Source organism: Gopherus evgoodei, chromosome 4 (genome assembly GCF_007399415.2).
Source record: "Gopherus evgoodei ecotype Sinaloan lineage chromosome 4, rGopEvg1_v1.p, whole genome shotgun sequence".
Lineage (NCBI taxonomy): Eukaryota > Metazoa > Chordata > Testudines > Testudinidae > Gopherus > Gopherus evgoodei.
Window position 1 is genome coordinate 117,025,325 of NC_044325.1, and position 18,808 is coordinate 117,044,132.

Consider the following 18,808-nt stretch of genomic DNA (forward strand, 5'->3'; position numbering starts at 1 on the left):
GAAACTCATTTCAGAGGCAGGCAACCCATGTGGGGAGACCTATTAGACCAGCCCAGCCATTTAGCCAAAGGGAAAGCGAGGAGGTTTTAATGTCATGGATGGACTGAAACATTCAAAGCCTTGAAAGCGCAGTAAGCAAGAGTTAAGCATTGTACTGCCTCGGGTCTGGCAAGGCTTACTTAAACTAAGGTATATTAAGGCTTGTTGGGATAGAATCTAGCTACCCATCAAAGTTGTATACTTTGTCCAGTGGGCAGATCATGAACAGCTGTATCTGATTCAATAGGAGCTCCCAGCGTGCTTGCTGTACACATAATACCGAATAGCTCTTGGGGGAAGTAACTTCATCTTACAGATAAGGAAACACAGGCATAGAGCAGTGAAGTGACTTGCCCAAAGGGGCTCAGAAGCAGAGTCTGGAATAAAACCCAGGTCTCCCCAGTCACAGCCAATTCAGTGCCCTATCCAGAAACAGTCTTTGGGCAGTGATCACCTGCACTGGTCAGAGACAATATCAATTCTGCCCTATTCAGATTCGGCAGTGGGCTGTATTTTGTTTTTAAGTTGCCAGTCCTACCCTTAGAGCCAATGGGAGCCCTGCAGGCAGGTGGCATGTGTGTGCATTCAGTGCAAGCAACTCATGGCCCTCAGAGACTAAGTATGGGCTCTTGAGACCAAAGAGTGGCTGAACAGGGGGAGCTGAGGGATATACAAAGATGAGACTTTCTGGACACAGCAGAGCAGTCCCATCCCCCAGACTGACAGCCTCTGTGATAATGAGGAGGATGAAAGTTTCAGGGAAGGAGAACATCAAGCTGGAGCAGAGGAAAACTATCCCAGAGTTGGGACCCTCCTTCCAAATGATGTCATGGTATCCTCTCACAATGTGGCTACCTCTTCAGGGCAGGGGACCCCTGTTATTAGGCAGAGACAGATAATAGAATTCCCCCTATTACTCTTATTAGAAATGTATAGTTGGGTCTGCCATGACTGGGGAAACAGCATGGTGAACTGCCTGCCAGGTGAAAACATCTGAAGACATCTATAAAGACTTAAGTGCAGTTCCAGGAAGGAGATACTGGCTGTGGCGGTACATATAGGTACAGAAAAGGTAGGAAACAGGTGTTGGAGACCAAATTTAGACTGCTAGGTAAGAGATTAAAGTCCAAGACCTCCATGGTAGCATTCTCTGAAATATTTCCATTTAGAATTGCAGGGTCTCAATCCATGGATGGCACAATGGAGAGAGAGGAGGGATTTAGGTTTACTAGGCACTGAGGAGCCTTTCTGGAAAGGAGGAGTCTATACAGAAAGGTTGGGCTTCACCCAAACCAAAACAGAGCCAAATTGCTGGGATGTAAAATTAAGAAGGTTGATGGGGAGGTTTTCAAATTAAGGGCTGAGGAAAAGCCAACAGGTGCAGAGAAGCACGCAGTTCGGACAAAGACATCCCTTAGGGTGGGGGTTCTCAACCTTTTTCTTTCTGAGAGGCCCCCCCCCCCAACATGCTATAAAAACTCCAAGGCCCAACAGGAGTTGGGAAGGGGACTCAGGGCTCCGGGTTAGGGGGTGGACCCTTGGGCATAGGCATAGTTTGACTTCTATTTTAGGACCAGGGGGGAGGGGCAGCTCCGCACAGCAGGGTCCAGGAGGGCGCACAATCTGCGCCCCCGATTCACCTCAGCAGGCCACCCAGTCTGTCTGGAATGTAGGGGGGGATGCAACCAAAAAATATAACTCAAAAGGGGGACTCAGATCAAAAAGTTTGAAAACCATTCAGGGTGCAGGCAGGGGGGCAGCTCAGGTTGCAGGGAGAAGGATAGCTAGGGGCTGTGTGCCAGGAGGGCTCCCCCCACAGTGGCTGTGCTCCAAAGGCTCTGCCAGCCCCAGAGTGGGTCCCCCCACCCGGGCAGTTCTTACCAAGTGCGTGAGAGTCAAAGAGGGCTGGGAGCTGAGGAGCAGCCACAATCCCAGACACCAGCAGCAGACAGGGGAATGCCACAGCTGCGCACTCCATGGCACCACAGCTAGAGGAGCAGCTGCCCTGCACTGCCTGGCTCTGGCTACTTCCTCCTCAGGCCCAGCCTTCTGGCCAGGTTGTAGGTGACTGTGGGAAAGTGGGGGGGGGGAAGGGAGGGAGGGAGGGACGGCACAGAATGGAGCTGTCCCTGGACTGCCCCACTCTGGGTAAGGCACTGCAATTTGGGGGGCAACACCATTGTGCCCCCCCCAATTCTGCCCATGGGCTTGGGGCTTCTGCCCACGCGGCGCGCCAGGGCTAGGGGTTTCAGGCCGACACTGCTCCCAGCTTCAGCACGGGAGTGGGTGGGTGTTTGGGGCTCCCGGCTTCGGTGGAAGGGTGGCCATCAGCTTCAGCCCTGTGCTGCTCCCAGCTTCAGAAGAGGCTGGGGTGGGGGGCAGCATGTCAGCTTCAGCCCTGTGCCCGCTCTCCTGGCTTCAGACCGAGGAGAGGGAGATGCTGGCTTCAGCCCCACAGGGGTGTTTTGGGCCTCGGAGCACCGGGTTTCAGCCAGACCCCCGGTTGAGAACTGCTGCCTTAGGGGAAGATTTTATAAAAGGGGTTCTCTATATCCTAGAGAGGAGGAGAGGACAGAAGTTGATAATGCAGAAACTGAAGAGAAACAGTCGAACAAAAATGAGCCCCATTCAGTTACATCACACGAAGGCAGGCACATTTTATAAGCGCTTGTATGCAAATGCTAGAAGTCTAAATACTAAGATGAGTGAATCTGAGTGCCTGGTATTAAATGAGGCTATTGATATAATAGGTATGGCAGAAACTTGGTGGAACTATGATAATCAATGGAACATGGTGATACCAGGGATACAAAATATAGAAGGATAACAGAGTAGGTCATGCTGGTTGGGGAGTGGCACTATATGTGAAAGAAGGCAGAGAGTCAAATATAGTAAAAATCTTAAATGAACCAAATTGTATCACTTGAATTTCTATGAACAGAAATTCCATGCTTGAATAACAAGAGGATAGCCGTAGGAATATACTACCGGCCACCTGACTGGATGATGACAGCAATTGTGAAATGCTCAGAGAGATTAGAAAAAGCTACAAAAACAGAGCACTCCAACTATCCCTATAACAACTGGGTACAAATCACCTCCGAGTGGGAACCAGGCATAAAATGTCTAGAGACCATTAATGACTCCTTCTTGGAGCAGCTAGTCCTGGAACCAACACAGGGAGTGGCAATCCTTGATTTAGTCCTAAAGGGCGCATATGATCTGGTCCAAGAGGTGAATATAGCTGAACCACTCAGTAATAGCAACCATAAAGTAATTACATTTAACATCCTCGTAAGGGAGAAAATACCAAAGAAACCAACCACAGTAATATTAAAACTTCAAAAAGATGAACTACACAAAAATGGGGAAGCTAGTTAAATGGAAGTTAAGAGGAACAGTCCCAAGAGCAAAATGCCTGGAAGCTGCATGGAAATTAAATGTATGACAGAGGTCAAATCCCACTAAGGAAAATAGAAAGGAGGATAAACTGTGGCAAGTCAACCGTAAAAGTATACTTAGGCAGCCCAAAAAAGAATTTGAAAACAAAAACAAAAACTTGCAAAAGGCATAAAAACAAACAGCAAAACAAAAATGTTAGTACATCAGCAGCAGGAAGCCTGCCAAACAATCAGTGGGGCCTTCAGAAAATCCAGGTGCTAAAGGAGCACTCAAGGAAGACAAGGCAGTTGTGGAGAAGCTAAATTAATTCCTTACATCCGTCTTCACTGCAGAGGACGTGAGGGTGATTCCCACACCTGAGTCATTGTTTTTAGGTGACAAATCTGAGGAGACTGAGGTGTCAATAAAGGAGGTATTGGAACAAACTGATATATTAAACAATAACAAGGCACCAGGACCAGATGGTATTCACCAAAGAGTTCTGAAAGAACTCAAATATGAAATGGCAGAACTACAAACTGGTCTGTAACCTATCACTTAAATCAGTCTATGTACCAGATGACTGGAGAATAGCTAATGTAAAAACCAGTGTGACTGGTACTACCAGGGAAATTGTTTGCCGAATTTTTAGCTATTGTGTAACTTAATTTACCAGTTTGTTTTTTCCTTACCTTCATGTTGTTTGCCGCCATTTGTTGATTTTTACCTGTGTGTTGGTTAAACAGTTCAGCAATGTTATGCACATTGTAAATGATGTTCAGCAATAATACAGTTGCTTTTATATCATAGCCAAGTTTAACTTAATTGACCGTGGTTTTTAGCTCACTATCAACTTAATTGTTCATATATGGTAGACAGATGTATTTGAGCAGTCGTTTTCTGACATGTTAGATCATGATTTCTACAGAGGACAGCTCGCTTACTTACCAAATCAGTGGTCGTGGGTCACCAGTGTGGTTAGATGCTGAAAGATGTTTGGCTGTGGGTGTGTTCCCTCTGTGCTGCCCCAGCACTGCGCAGACAGTTGGCACAGCAGACCTGGAGCAAACCGCCCAATGACCACAAGATCCATTAAGGGACGAAGGCACCCAGCCAGGTTTATTGTTGAGGAAGCATGGTACTAGTATCCCGCAGACTTTACCAGACAATTAATACATGTATGCCCATAACAAAGGACCAGCTCAGTGAACGGCGGGACTTTCCATTCCTCTCTAGGCCAGACAAAGAAACTCCCTCTGAAATACATCTTTATATCCTGATACAAACAAATTAGTACTGCCCCTCTGACGTAATTACTGTCCCCTGATGTGACTATTATTACCCATTACTTTGAACATGGTTCAATCAGAACATCTTTATTACTTACTATTATCCTGACCTTATTTTTTTAGGAGGGGTCAGTGTGTTCCTGTTATCCTTGGGGAATGTTTTTGTACCATTTCAGCCTGTTCTTCCTAGATTCTGTGAACAGGTCCTGCCTTATACCAAACCTCTGATATCAGGGTTTGTCTTAGGGCCTCTTCCTGCTACAGCATCTGGCACCAGCCACCATGTGAAGACAGGCTAGATGGACCATTGGTCTGACTCAGTAAGGCCGTTCTTATGAGTGAAGCATACAGAAAGCCAAGAGGGGTTAATTAGCTGTTTCGGTAACCACATCTCTTGCCACCAAGGGAGCAGATCTCCTTGATGGAGTAAGGGCCCAAAGAATTCTCTGCTACCTAGCAAGGATAGCTAGAAGGACTACAAGCTAAATAAGGTTGTTTCATTTTGAAGTAACTGATTTCCTTGTTCTCTCCCCTTCCCTTCACAAGCAGGGATAACATAAGTCACCAAGATGAGCAGGAATCTACAATCATATTAATTATTAACTGGATTGAAGGCAGCAGCAGAGGAATGAGTATTTTACCCAAGAATTGGTGCAATTTTTATTATTTTGTATTTCCAGAACAGTTCACAATTTTCTAATTTCTTTATAAAGCAGCCAGGAATTGAATAGTTGCTATCTGTGTCTCATAAGAAACTCTGTTGAATTCATCAATAAATATGCAGACACACACCTTCATGAATATTTACACACACCTTTTTGGATTAAAGAGGCCTTTAAAATGACTATTTGCCAAGAGTTGCAATTACCCCTCTGCCATGCACACAATCAAGTAAACAAGAGACCTAGGATTCATCCAGATTGAAACCTTTGATAAAAGACACTTGGGTACTTTTGAAGTCTCTGCTTTCAGAGTATCTCACATGTGATTAATTATCTGAAGGTGGCATAAATCCTAACCAGAACATACACATACATAATGGGCTCTTTAAACAGCTAAAACCCCACCGCATCTGCAGTGAGGCAATTCAATTCCTTATCTTTCACAAAAACGCCTGGTGCTATCTCACCCTCCACAACAGCATTTGAGTTTCAGTTAACAGCCCCGTAAAAATAAACTGTTAAAAAGGGGATGCAGTACAAAAAGAAAAGAGCTTTCAATCAGTGAATATAAATCACAGTCTCACAGCAAGGTGGTGTTTTGAAGTTGAATGGAAGCAACAAAGATTGTGCGTATATTGCAGCTTCACTGATTTATCTGCACTTTTTAATGTTGCATTTGTAATCTTAGAATCTGTTTTGCTAAAACAGAGAATGCTCACATTTATGGCTGTAAGACTGACCCATCTGAATGCTAGTTTAGCTGTACACAGACCTGTTACTCCAGAACCGGACAAACCAGTCCTACTCAGTATGTAGGTGTTGCATTTTAAAGTTCTCAGGGCCAGAACCTCAGCTGGAATAAGTTGGCACTGAGCCATTAAAACACCTGTAGGATTAGATCAGATGCTAGTTTACAAAGTTCCCAGGTAATGCAGACCATACTAGAACAGTTTACTGTGTAGCACTTCACAGTCCCTCTCCATAGCATGAATTGGGGGCATACAGAAATCTAGAGTAGCATTTTCAAAGGCAAATGACTTAGGAACCCAAGTCCTGTTTTCAAAAGTGACAGGTATTTGGGACCTTAAATCTCAGAAGCTTTGAAAATGTTACCCCCAATTTCCATTTTTTTTTAAAAAACTGTTTCTCTCTCTAGGTTGATATTAAATACTCAATAAAAGGGACATCAACTGAAGTCAATAGATATATATAAAATTTAAATATGAAATATAAAAATTATATATTTAAACTAAGGTTGTGTTTAAACACCTAAAATTACTGTAACGGGAAGTGATTAGAGAAAAAATATTTCTCAGCTTACTTTGTGCATTTGAAAGCACACTGTAGCTGGTCAATTTCACCGATTCCCCTGTTCGTGCGGGTCTTTCACACAGTATAAAGGGAGAGAAAAGCCACTATAAAATACAAGAAAACGTGTTTTCAAATCCACAAGATTATCAGGATGCCTCAGGGGCAGGTGCTCTTTTTGAAACAGACTAGATTTCAAGTAGAGTTAAAAGCAGTTTCACAATATAGTTTTGTTCCCCTTAGATCAAAACCAAACAGGTAATGGTAGCATCAGTTCTGGGGAAAGATACAGGGGCCATGCCGCCACAGAAATTTTGGCCATGGTTTAGCTACACTGGGGCAAACCATCAGTGCAGGTAATATCTACCACTGGGACAGATACACAGGTGGCTGAAATCCCAGTGTCGATAAGACCTGATGAGGGATAGTACAGTAGTGCATCTACCAACTAGGAACACAGAGTGTTCCAGCCCAAGAAGTTACAACCTAACTACAAGACAAGAGACAAAGGGTGGATACAACAAACAAACAGTCAAACCAAGAGAAAGGCCTTGATCTAGATTTATACAAACCCAAAGGAGGAACCCACAGGTACAAGAAAAACTAACCTGGAAATAATAATGATAAAAAAAACAATGTAACATTAAGTTAATTACTGTAAGCAACAAACACTCAAAGGCACTCAAGAGCCCTATGACTATATAAAAAAGTTAAATGTAAGTATTATAGCAATAATTATCACATAAATGAATATATCTAAGAGTTGGGAAGGAGCCAAGCCTTTCAGATAACTTTAGCCGTCCTTGTTGTAGAATCTGGATGAAACGCAACATGAACGTGTACAGATGTAGAGCACCATGGTGCAGTGGGTAAGAGACACGGGGCTAGAACTCTGGAGACCCGAGTTCTGGTCCCAGCACTGCCACTAAACAGCTGTGTGATCTTGGGCAGGTCACTTTGCCTCCTTCTTACAACCTCTGTCTTGTCTCTTTGTGGAAGGGACTCTTACTATGTGTTTGCTCAGTGCCAGCACAATGGATCCCTCATCTTAGCTGGGATTTCTAGGCGTGACTGTAACACAAACCAACACATGACGGCAGATGCCACAGTGCTGAACTAAATGGGTATTCTTTGAGATGGCAGATGTATTTTATCTAGCTCCCCACCTGAAATAGTCAATGTGACACGAACAGCCACAAGCAAAGATAAAACATTCCCCACTGTGCCCCTTGCTACACTCAGGGAGCTGTTGGTAGAAACAATTCCCTATAGTAACAATTAGACTAACGAAAACACTGGAAGCGTTCTTAGAAGACCTTCCTTCACATACTGATTCTGGGTAACTACAAGTACAAGCTGGAGGCTTGTCTGGTTCTCCCACCTATAGGCATTTGCTGTACCCAGACAGGCGTAAACAGAGTAAATATACACACTTTTCTCCTCCCACTACTGTGCTGTAGCAGAACAGTCAGACAGATTCAAGTCAGGAAGTCGCCAGTGGAGCAGAGAGCAGACTGTGCTATGCAGAAATCTCCATAGCTGAAGCAGATTCCCCACCAGCATGTCACTTCAATAGGTGGAGACAATACTCCCCTTACTAGCATGCAAATTGATTTTACTACACCCGCCCACACACCTTTGACTGAAAACCAGAATTGCCAAAGGCAGGTAAATACGCTGGGCTTGATCAATGAAGTATTCCCATTAACTTCAATGGTTTCTTGAGGAGGCCCAATGAGTATCTAACTCCTTCCGCACCTTTCTACGGAGAACCACGTGGAGTACTTTGTACAGCAAATGTAAGAACATCAACTGGTCTTAGGAAGAAGGCAAGACTGGTAAAATATCAGCCTACACGGCAAGGCCGGGACTTGGGAAAACTATTTTAGTCCATGGTCTAGGCTGGGATTAGGAAGCAGGGGAAAGAGACTCTTTCCATGCATATAACTCGTGGTGACACATTAACTTAACTTCCATTCAAACACAAGATAGAGAATATTTCTGGACGGCTGTTGCTTTAACTAGCCTAAGCAAACCTGCATTAAAAACGAACTGTTCAAAGGAGCTGCTGTATTGTGTTGGATAGATCTAGAAGGAATCTACTACAGGCACGCCTAGCCATCACCACCTTGCACCGGTTACCCTGATCCAACCATGTTCTGTACCTTTTTTTTAAATTAACCTAGCTGTAAAATACTGAATGAAGAAAATGGATCTCTCTTAAGATTACTGTCTCTAACATCCCCCCTTTCCCCATAATTTCTTGGTGATCTAACAGTGACTAAATCAGAATGAACATTATAAAATAGACACACACGAACACACACTCCCCAGCATATAATGCATAGCTGCTCTCAAGGCAAGACTCATCACTGAACAAACATGCGTACCCTGTGTGCCTATCATTCTACCTAGCCAGATCTGTTCAATTGTTATTTCAAGGAAACTCAGCTGAATCGCTTGTCTATCTCCATTATCATAGGCCGTGCCTACTTAAGTATCTGAAGCGTGTCACCAGGTTGGAACTTTTACATCATTACCACATGACTCAGATGTTGTAGAATGAAGAAGCCAAGTTCAGAGCCAAATACTTGGCAGTGAGGTGACTCATCATCGTAGCTAAGCTAACATTAAGTAATGTGAGAGGCTTTTGCGTCACCATGAGCAGGTGCCTCTCCCAACTCGTTCTAAAGAAACGTCCACACACTGCTTAAGGCAGAGGTAGGCAACCTATGGCACGGGTGCCGAAGGCAGCACACAAGCTGATTGTCCGTGGTACTCACATTGCCCGGGTCCTGGTCATCGGTCCGGGGGGCTCTGCATTTTAATTGAATTTTAAATGAAGCTTCTTAAGCATTTTAAAAACCTTATTTACTTTACATACAACAATAGTTTAGTTATATATTATAGACTTATAGAAACAGATCTTCTAAAAACATTAAAATGTATTAATGGCACGCGAAACCTTAAAATTAGAGTGAATAAATGACCATTCGGCACACCACTTCTGAAAGGTTGCCGACCCTGGCCTAGGGTCAAACAATCACACACACACACACACACACCCCAAAACCACCACCACCTTGAGTGTTTGACCTCATGGTGTTAATTACTTTAAACAAAGCTCAGCTCCAGACTTCTCCCCAAGGTTGGTTGCTCTCAGGTTTCTAGCTCAGGTCTGCTCAGCCCACACCTTAAGGTTAAGTCTCTTCTTGAAAATCTTGTTATTTTGGGTGCCCAGCGTGAGGTTCTTGAAAGATACCTAATTTTCAGAGGGATGGAGCTCAGCATTTTCTGAAATCCAGGTCCTTTTAATGGGGAACCTAAAATTTGAGGCACCCAAAAACCACTAGCTGTTTAAGAATCTTGAGTTAGTTTTTCCTCTCCCTCAAAAAGCCACTCCCACCTCCCTTCTATCAAGATGGGGGAGCGAGCCACCTACCTCAGTGAATCAGCAGAACTCAGCACAATCAATACCTGCTAAGAGGGTGGGGTGTTTGAAGCAAACACTGGCAGCCTGTTACAGTCATTCACTGTGGAACTAACTACTCTCAAGAACCTTTGGAACCAGGGCCAACAGGTCCCTGTACGGCTGATTTGCACACACAAGTTTCAGGGAACAAGTAGAGACCCTTGTGCAGACACTATTAAAAGGGTTTAGCTGCACCTGTAAGGTGAACCTGTCTACACACAAGCTTGCAGTGGTTTCGTCAAACTTTGTGCATGGACACACTTGTATTGGCTTAGTTTGCCCTCACGATTTATAGAAGCAAGTTCAAGCAACATAAGCCAAGTTTAAACAGATACAGGAGGGTTCACAAAGTTGCATGCTTGGAGGGAGAAAAAAAAAAAAGTATCCAAAAGATAATTATACAGGTACAGTCCCTAGTGTGCCTGCAGCTCTACCAGTACATAACAGATGTTTTACATCATTAAAGCCTATTTTGCTTCCTGAGCCAGTATAAGATATCTTTGTATAAATACTTTTATACCGATACAACTGCATCCATACTAGGGAAGGATTTCCACTAACTATGCTGGTATAAGTTAAGGTTGCAAAACTTCCTAGTGTAGATAAGCCCAGAGGCAATGGGGAAAAATCAGAAAAACATTGCAGAATAAAAATACCAAGAACAGCAGACAAATGGAACTTAACGCTAAAAAGTGAACTCAATCCGCTATCTGGACATCTAATGCCCTTGCATGTCACACTGGAGACTCTGAAGTTCATTGTGCTAAACCAAAAGAAGGCAGAACAGCATAACCACCGAAAAAGCACTAGACACTGCATCCTCAGATCATTCACTCAAATACTGTGCTGGATCCATTGTGCCAGGTAGCCAGAGCCAATTGCCAGAAGATTGGGACACAATGGGCAAGTTCTGCAGGCGATTTTTCATATTGTAAGTTTTTTACCCAAGCCATCTGCAGGTATTTAGGAACAGATACATTTCTTAGGAGTCAGGAGGAGCTGTGGGCTGCTATTTGCCTGGAGATCTGAATTTAAATCTTCAGTCGGCACATACATGAACATTGTGTGTCTGTTCTGAACAACCACTTGCTCCTCTTCCCCATGCACAAGACACATTACAGTTCAGACTGCCAATCATGCTCTGTTTAAGAAACCCCGGACCACAGACTGCAGCCCAAGACTGGTTAATGCACAGAGGCCTGCAAGGGAGGCACAGGGTAGGACTGAAGTGTATTTAGAGTTGGCAAGGAAGCCTGAATTCTCTTGGCCACATTAAGCATGGGATCAAGGTATCCAATTAGTCAGTAGGGCTAGTTTCACATAAATTTGTTAATAAGGGAGGAAAAATAATTTTAGTAAAACCTACACTTTAAAAAAAAAAAAAAAAAGGGCAGCTGAAAGGTCAACAAGATATCATGCTCTGAGATAAGATAGGGGTTATTTTAAAGACATCCCAGAGGAGCCCATGATATCTGTGACAGAGAGCACAGCACAGCAAAGCACAGTGAAGGATTCCTGGAATTCCAGCAGGCACAAGGTCTTCAAATAAGCAAAATCTGAGGCCTCCCACCCTGTCTTACAAAATTTCCCTGCACACCCCTGCCCTCTGGGGAGTCATTCCTTTTCATTAATGAGATGAGAAATACTGCTACATAACCAGGGCAAGTGGGTTTAAGAGAGAACATTCTACCCTCTGTAACCTTCTAATAAAGCTTTCAACATACGTGCACACACAATATCCATCCAGCCCCCATTTTCCTTTCCTTGTACAAGTGACTGTGTGTAACCTTCTTTGGGGACATCCCCAGTACCCCACCGAGGATTTTAAGTACAGGAACTTGAACTCTCCTGGAATAAGGAAGAAACATTAATGGAAGTATGCACAACACAGTATTCCCCTGCTGACAGCTAAAGTTGTCAAGCCACTGCAAATTATGACTGCACAGTGCCTGCCAAACAAGTTTCTTCAGAGGTGGGCACACTAGGACCACCAAAGTTCTCTTATCCAGAGCTTACTGGCATCACAGAATCCTGTAGCATTTGTGCTAGGAGTTTGCAGTGTTATTGGAGGGAATGGTGAAAGTTACATCTTTTCAGAGATGCCTCTTTGGATCATTTCCATGAGCCCATCAAAAACGTTCAGTACGTCTTTCTCCCTCACCAACTGTATCCATGCAAACTCATTTATGAGAAGTCCTTCCCATCCTTTCGGGACACACTATCAATCACCTCCCCTACCCCGCCAAAACAACACACTATAAGCTTGATTCTCAGAAGTGCCAGCACCCAAAATTCAAATGGCAGTTAAAGGAAACTGAGTTCTCAGTGCATTTGAGGATCAGATGCTCTAGGCAGGTCTACATTTCATCTGCACAGCTGCACCACTATGATGCTTTAATGAAGATGCTCTATGCCAACAGGAGAGAGCTCTCTCATCAGTATAGTTAATCCACCTCTGCGAGAGGTGGTAAATCTGTCGGCGAGAGCAGCTCTCCTGGCGACAGAGTGCTGTCTATACAAGTGCTTAGATCAGTATAACTTGGTCACTCCGGGGTGTGCATCTTTCACCCCCCAAGAGATGTAGTTATACTGATTTAATTCTGTAGTGTAGAACTGCACTGTCTCTAACACTACTGCATTGAAAACAAACCAGAGTTAAAACCAGCTCCGCCTGCTCCCCAAACTGACCAGAGCAAGGAAACTGGTGGTTACTTCTAGCAGGTGATAACGGAGTTTGTTTATGCTACCAAACACACTAACTATGTTCCAATGAAGTGCTCAAGGCTAAAGTGGCCTCCTCTATGTCCCTATAACAGTATCATATCAAAGGGCAGCTCCCTCCCTCACAAATCTACCATTTTTTTTTTGTAAATATAAGCAATAGTTACAAGGCAATGGAAATTAAAAGGCAAGTTTATTCCTACTGCAACACATTATGGACTAAGGATGAAAAAACATGATGAGCGTTAACATACTTTGCAGAAGAGAAGAATCGTAATGATGCAAACACGGATAATGGCCAATTTCTATGAAACTTCACCCCCACGCAAGTCTCTCTCTGGTCCCAAGAGCTCCTTCTAGACAATGTGTACTTGAGAGATTTGGAGAAACCTCAATGCTTACATCTTTCTTTGAACAGGCAGTAATAGGAAAAGGATCATATAGAAAACACCAGCCTTCTTCTAGGGCTACTCTGGCCATGACAGCTTCAGTCCATCCACCTGTCCCGTCAAACATGCCTTCCACCAGCCAGCAAGCCCACCCTCTGCTGAACTCAGGGTGGCTCCCACAACAGCCCAGCCTGGCATCCAGTTCAAACAGGGAATTTTTAATCTCTGTTACCTTAGAGATGGAGATACTGTACAGATTTCATTCCAGCACCCAGCTGGAACCCTCCTACATCACAACTGACTCTGCTCTGGTGCTCCAGCGAAAGCCTCCAAGACATTTAAGGGATTTATCATTTATAATAGAATATCATCACTCAAGATGATGCAGACAAAACTAAAATGATTTTTTATTCATCCCACATGCCTTTCGCTGCTCCAATTCAAGTCCAGCTGCACCAGAGGGGGTGGGGGAGAGAGGGGAGCCTAAGCTGGCTCATAACATTAAACAGCACAAGGACAAGCACAGAGTAGCTTTTGCCACTGCTGGGCAGATGGTAAATGGGCTTAGAATCTTGCCGATGCCAGGAGGGTCATGGCTAGGACAGTTTGCACAGCTCACCAAGTTGTTTTACCCTGAGCTGTCACTAAAAGATTTCAATTTTTATGGGAGATGCATTACTGCACCTGAAGCTGAATAACAAATCATGAGCTCTCAGGGTTTGGATCGTTCATTTTTTTCCCCCCCTTTTCTTTTTTACACCAGTGAAGCTGGTCTCGTGAAGCTGGTCTCGTGAAGAGGTTATTTCACTGCAAAGGAAGAAAATAATGGCATTTGCGCATTTATAATCTGCCCACTTGAATTTTCAAATAAAATGAATACCGACCATTTCTCTGGAGAGATTGACTGCTCCCAATTTATTTCTTAAATGCCCAAGGCTAATCCCAGCAGGTGGCACCTATTTCTTATTTTCAGAGAAGTGCAATGCAGCAGAGATACAGAAACTAATTCACCTACTTCACATTCCTAAATTAAATTACAACACAAGCTTTTTGGAGAGGACAGTGTTTTCCTGCATGTTTGTATAGCACCTAGTGCATCCGCATTGTTGCTACCGTGCACTACCACAGAATTAAAAGTTTATTAGAAAGTGTTTAAAAATAGATGACACAGAGAGTTTGAAAAGTCAGTTTTTGGTCATCAGTGGTAACATACAGAGTATAGGTGGATGACAGTATTTTGGTATGCAATGTCCCCAATGGGGGGGGTATACTGTGGGTGAGATCAAAATACAGTCAGCAAGCAGTGAGGGTAGATCACTCATACAAAAAGTTACAGACACTCATGGGTATAAATAAGCGGGCCGAGTAATGGGGATAGGATGACCTTCACATGGTGGAGCACCTGCTTCTCTACCAGTAAAGATTTATGATCAGTTTTAGTTTATTCATTTAAGATGAAAGACTGAAGGAAAAACATATAAAGATATTAATTTCATAAAGCAAAAGCATTTCTATTAGGACCAACCCACATTGGTGATTATTATTAGGACCCTGCAAACACTTAGGCCATGTCTACATCTAAAATTTTGCAGCGCTGGTTGTTACAGCTGTATTAGTACAGCTGTATAGGGCCAGCGCTGCAGAGTGGCCACACTTACAGCAACCAGCACTGCAAGTGGTGTTAGATGTGGCCACACTGCAGCGCTGTTGGGCGGCTTCAATGGGGGTTCGGGGAACGCGAGAGCAAACCAGGGAAGGAGACCAGCTTCGCCGCGGTTTGCTCTCGCGTTCCCGGAACCACCCAGCAAACCTCAGGGAAGGAGACCTGCTTGCTCGGGGGTTCGGGGAACGAGAGAGCAAACCGGGAAAGGAGACCAGCTTCGCCGCGGTTTGCTCTCGCGTTCCCGGAGCCACCCAGCAAACCGCAGGGAAGGAGACCTGCTTGTTCGGGGAACGCGAGAGCAAGCCGGGGAAGGAGACCAGCTTGATTACCAGAGGCTTCCTCAGGTATGCTGGGATACCTGCTTATTCCACGGAGGTCAAGAAAAGCGCTGGTAAGTGTCTATACTTGATTACCAGCGCTGGATCACCAGCGCTGGATCCTCTACACTCGAGACAAAACGGGAGTACGGCCAGCGCTGCAAACAGGGAGTTGCAGCGCTGGTGGTGCCCTGCAGATGTGTACACCTCCTAAGTTGCAGCGCTGTAACTCCCTCACCAGCGCTGCAACTTTCTGATGTAGACAAGCCCTTAAGTGCTTAGCTTTACAGAACTATTCAAGGTAGTAGAGTTAAACAGACTTAACTGTTTCCACGATCAGGGTTTGTGTGTCTGAATAACAACCAACTCCAGTTTTTTAACTGTTGTACAAATATATAGTAAAAGGTCATCCCTGCCCCAAAGAACTTACAATCTAAATAGATCATCCAGACAAAAAGAATGGAGGAAAGCAGCATTATTATTCTGATTTTACATACAGTGGATCTGAGGCACAGAGAGATCAAGCATCTTGCTCAATGTCACACAGGGCATCTGTGGCAGAGCCAGAAATTAACCCAGATCTGCTGAGTGCCAGTCTAGGGCTATAACCACAAGGCTATTCTTCCTCCCCAAAAGCTTTTATAAGCGCCTAGCAGACCAACCATTTTAATGCTCACTTTTGGACCCCTAACATGTCAGGTCTTCATCTTAAGCATAAAGTTATACCCATTCAATTGGCACTGGAAAGGCTTTAAAAAACACCCTCAGTTATATAATAAACCAAACCAAAAAATGAACTTTTTCAAAACAGGGACAGAGCTTCTGAAACTCATGATATTGTTCAGGCTAAGATCAGGCAGTGTGATCATGGGTGCAGCTAGAGGAGAGCCCATAGTCAGATGGATGATGAACAAAGCTTTTATATTTCTATAGCACCTTTCATCTGGGTAACTCAAGAGCACTTTACAAATGTTAATTAGACCCTAACTAGCAGCCAGGGAAATAGCTCAGTAGTATGCCCATTTGACAGATTGAAAGACTGAGGCAAAGAAAGTAGGACTGTGGAAGTTCTCATTCATATATGTTTATATAAGTGACTTAAAAGTCAAAGCTCTTGTCATCAGAGATATCTTGTGGCACATTTACAGGGCAAGGAGTACCATTGGTTTCTATACTAAAATAATATTTGCAATTTTATTTTCTATCCCATTCCTTATGCAGTCTAACATTGTTCTCCCCCCCCCTTTTTTTTGTTAACTGCAACTGCACACTAAACAGAGGTTTTCACTGAGCTGTCCATAATGCCACCGATTCTTTTCCTGAGAGGTTATAATTAATTTGGAATACAAGGTGCAGAAGTAATTCAGATTAGTCCTTCCAATGTGTTTTACTTTATATTTGTCAACATATGTCAAAGGATTTGCCCATGGTCATAGAGCAAGTCAGTGTCAGAACTGGGAATAGAACCCAGGGGACTGCCTGGGACAATAAGGAGTCGGATAGAAGGGAATCAGGGCAAGCCCCATAGCAGCAACAAGGAAGACAGACTTGTAGAACAGGTACAATGGTATGCTGTAGCCTAGCTTAATGGAAAGAGTCATTAAAGAAGGTAAATGGATACAGCTTCAGGGGGCTGTTTCACCTCTCACTGCAAATTTTGCAGTATCTGTATTCGTCAAGCTGCACTGGTCTCACCTTCTCCCCAATATTTCTGCTATTACTGCTCTGTCTGGCACTGGAGTGAAATAGCAGTGGAAGGAAAAGAGATCCATTAAGCAGCATAAACCACAACAAGTCCAGTTAAGGCACAGAAGAAGTTATGTCATAAAATGGTATTGGTTTTAACTTAACAGCTAGCTGTGAGACAACTGAAAATCCTGTTGCCCAACAGAGGGTAAATACAATTGCCTGTGCAACAAGTGCTAAACCTGCAGCAACCAGTGCCACCTGTACCCATTCCAGGGAGGCACTAAATCTCCTAAATGTCACAGATAGTGACAATTTCACAGATTGGGGGCTGTCTTGGGGCACAGAGCAGGCACATACAATAGAATTATTCATTTGTTAGGTTTGCCAACATACAATCTTCTATTCATGCATCAACCCTGAGTGACTGGGGGGGGGGGGAGGGAGAGGCACACTGCTAGCTACACAGCAAGTAAAAGGTTAAATACATGTCAGCCAAACACAAGGTGTAGCATGCAGGTCTCTGAGCTACAGCTGATTATGCCACATGCAAATTGCTTCAGACAGACAATCCACTGCATTAAACGTGGGTGGGTGGTGATTGTTGATGTCTTAATTCCCACCCTGGGCTTTAACTTCAACATTGGTTGTATTTAAAGCTCTTCCTAGACTGGGCTGAGAACTTTTGACTCCTTTATAGAAGAATAAATGAATTTCTTCCTCCACTACCCCACCCCCAAGCCGTGTCCCTCTCTCCTCTGCCTTAAGAAGAATAAACCAGAAACTCCAGATAATCTGATTTCACAGCAGGCTGCACTTCCATCTAAAAACAGCCAGTCAATGCCCAGGAGATGAAAGGGGACTTAGACCTCAAACAGTAGCATGTAGGGAGCTGAATGAGCCACACACAAGAAGGCAGGCCAGGTTAAAAGCCCACAAAGGATTTTTTTTTAAATACACAAGTATTTTAAAGAAAGAGCTAAAGAATGTTTCCTCCAGGAAGAAGAAAATAATGAAGCAGGTTGCCAGGGGGCCACCGGAGAAAGCAGAGGGGCAGTCATTGCACTAAGAGGCCGGGGGCAAAAGAGGGATACTGGGTGTGGGCTGCGCCCTGGGGGAGACAGTACAAGAAAACAGGGAGACCACAGGGGCAAGGGAGGCGAGCGGGATGACCGATCTCCGAGCAGCAACTGCACGTACCTGGCTGAATTTCGTCTCCCATAAGCCGGGACAGAAACAGCAAAGCAAATCCTCTTTGCAGAGCACCTCACCCAGCTCGCGCCTCCTCCCCGCGTGCACACAGCTCAGGCTGGGGCTGCTCTCCGCGCAAGGTCACAGGGGCTCCGCTCCACTTTGCAAACTTCTGGGGGGGAGCTCGGCCCCGATCCTCTGTAGGCGACTCCAAGCCCCTGAGGCGACGGCGGGGGGGGGGGAGTGTCCCTTTCCCGCCGCACTGGGACGCGCGTCAGCCCCGCTCAGCTACGATCGCCGGAGCTCAGGCAGCAGCAACTCCTCGCTGCGAAAGTCTCAGCAACCTGCAGCCTGTCTCTGCACAGCGCAGCCCGGTCCGCTGCGCCCGGCTCCGGCTCCGCCCCCTTCCCGGCTCCGCCCACTCCCATGCCAGGGCTCGCAGGTGTGGGCAGAGCTACGCTGCGAGATCCGCGGAAGGCAAGAGGCTTATGCTGCTGGCACAGGCTTCTCAGCCAGTCCCACAGCTGAGCGCCTCCCCCCTTTGGGTCGGGGGGGGGAAATTCCCACCCACATCCCAATCCAAGTTGGCCAGATGCCCCATCTTTAAAAGCCTCTTCTTCCCCACAAAAAAGCCACAGATCCAAACACTGGGCTGTTTACAATCCAAATGGTATTCCTTATCCTGTAGCT

At 44.8% G+C, this 18,808-nt stretch overlaps 1 protein-coding gene across 7 annotated transcripts in view; it reads right to left on the minus strand.

The window, feature by feature from the left end:
• The window catches only part of RASSF7 (Ras association domain family member 7), a 148,569-nt gene that overhangs the window by 71,546 nt on the left and 58,215 nt on the right, over positions 1-18,808 (minus strand). The window contains exon 1 of one of the 7 annotated variants that reach the window (XM_030560700.1): positions 18,128-18,470. The exons of the other annotated variants lie outside the window; for them this stretch is intronic. The gene's annotated coding sequence lies outside the window, so the exon portion shown is untranslated. Of the gene's footprint in view, positions 1-18,127; positions 18,471-18,808 lie in introns of those variants that run through there. 7 annotated transcript variants of the gene reach the window in all.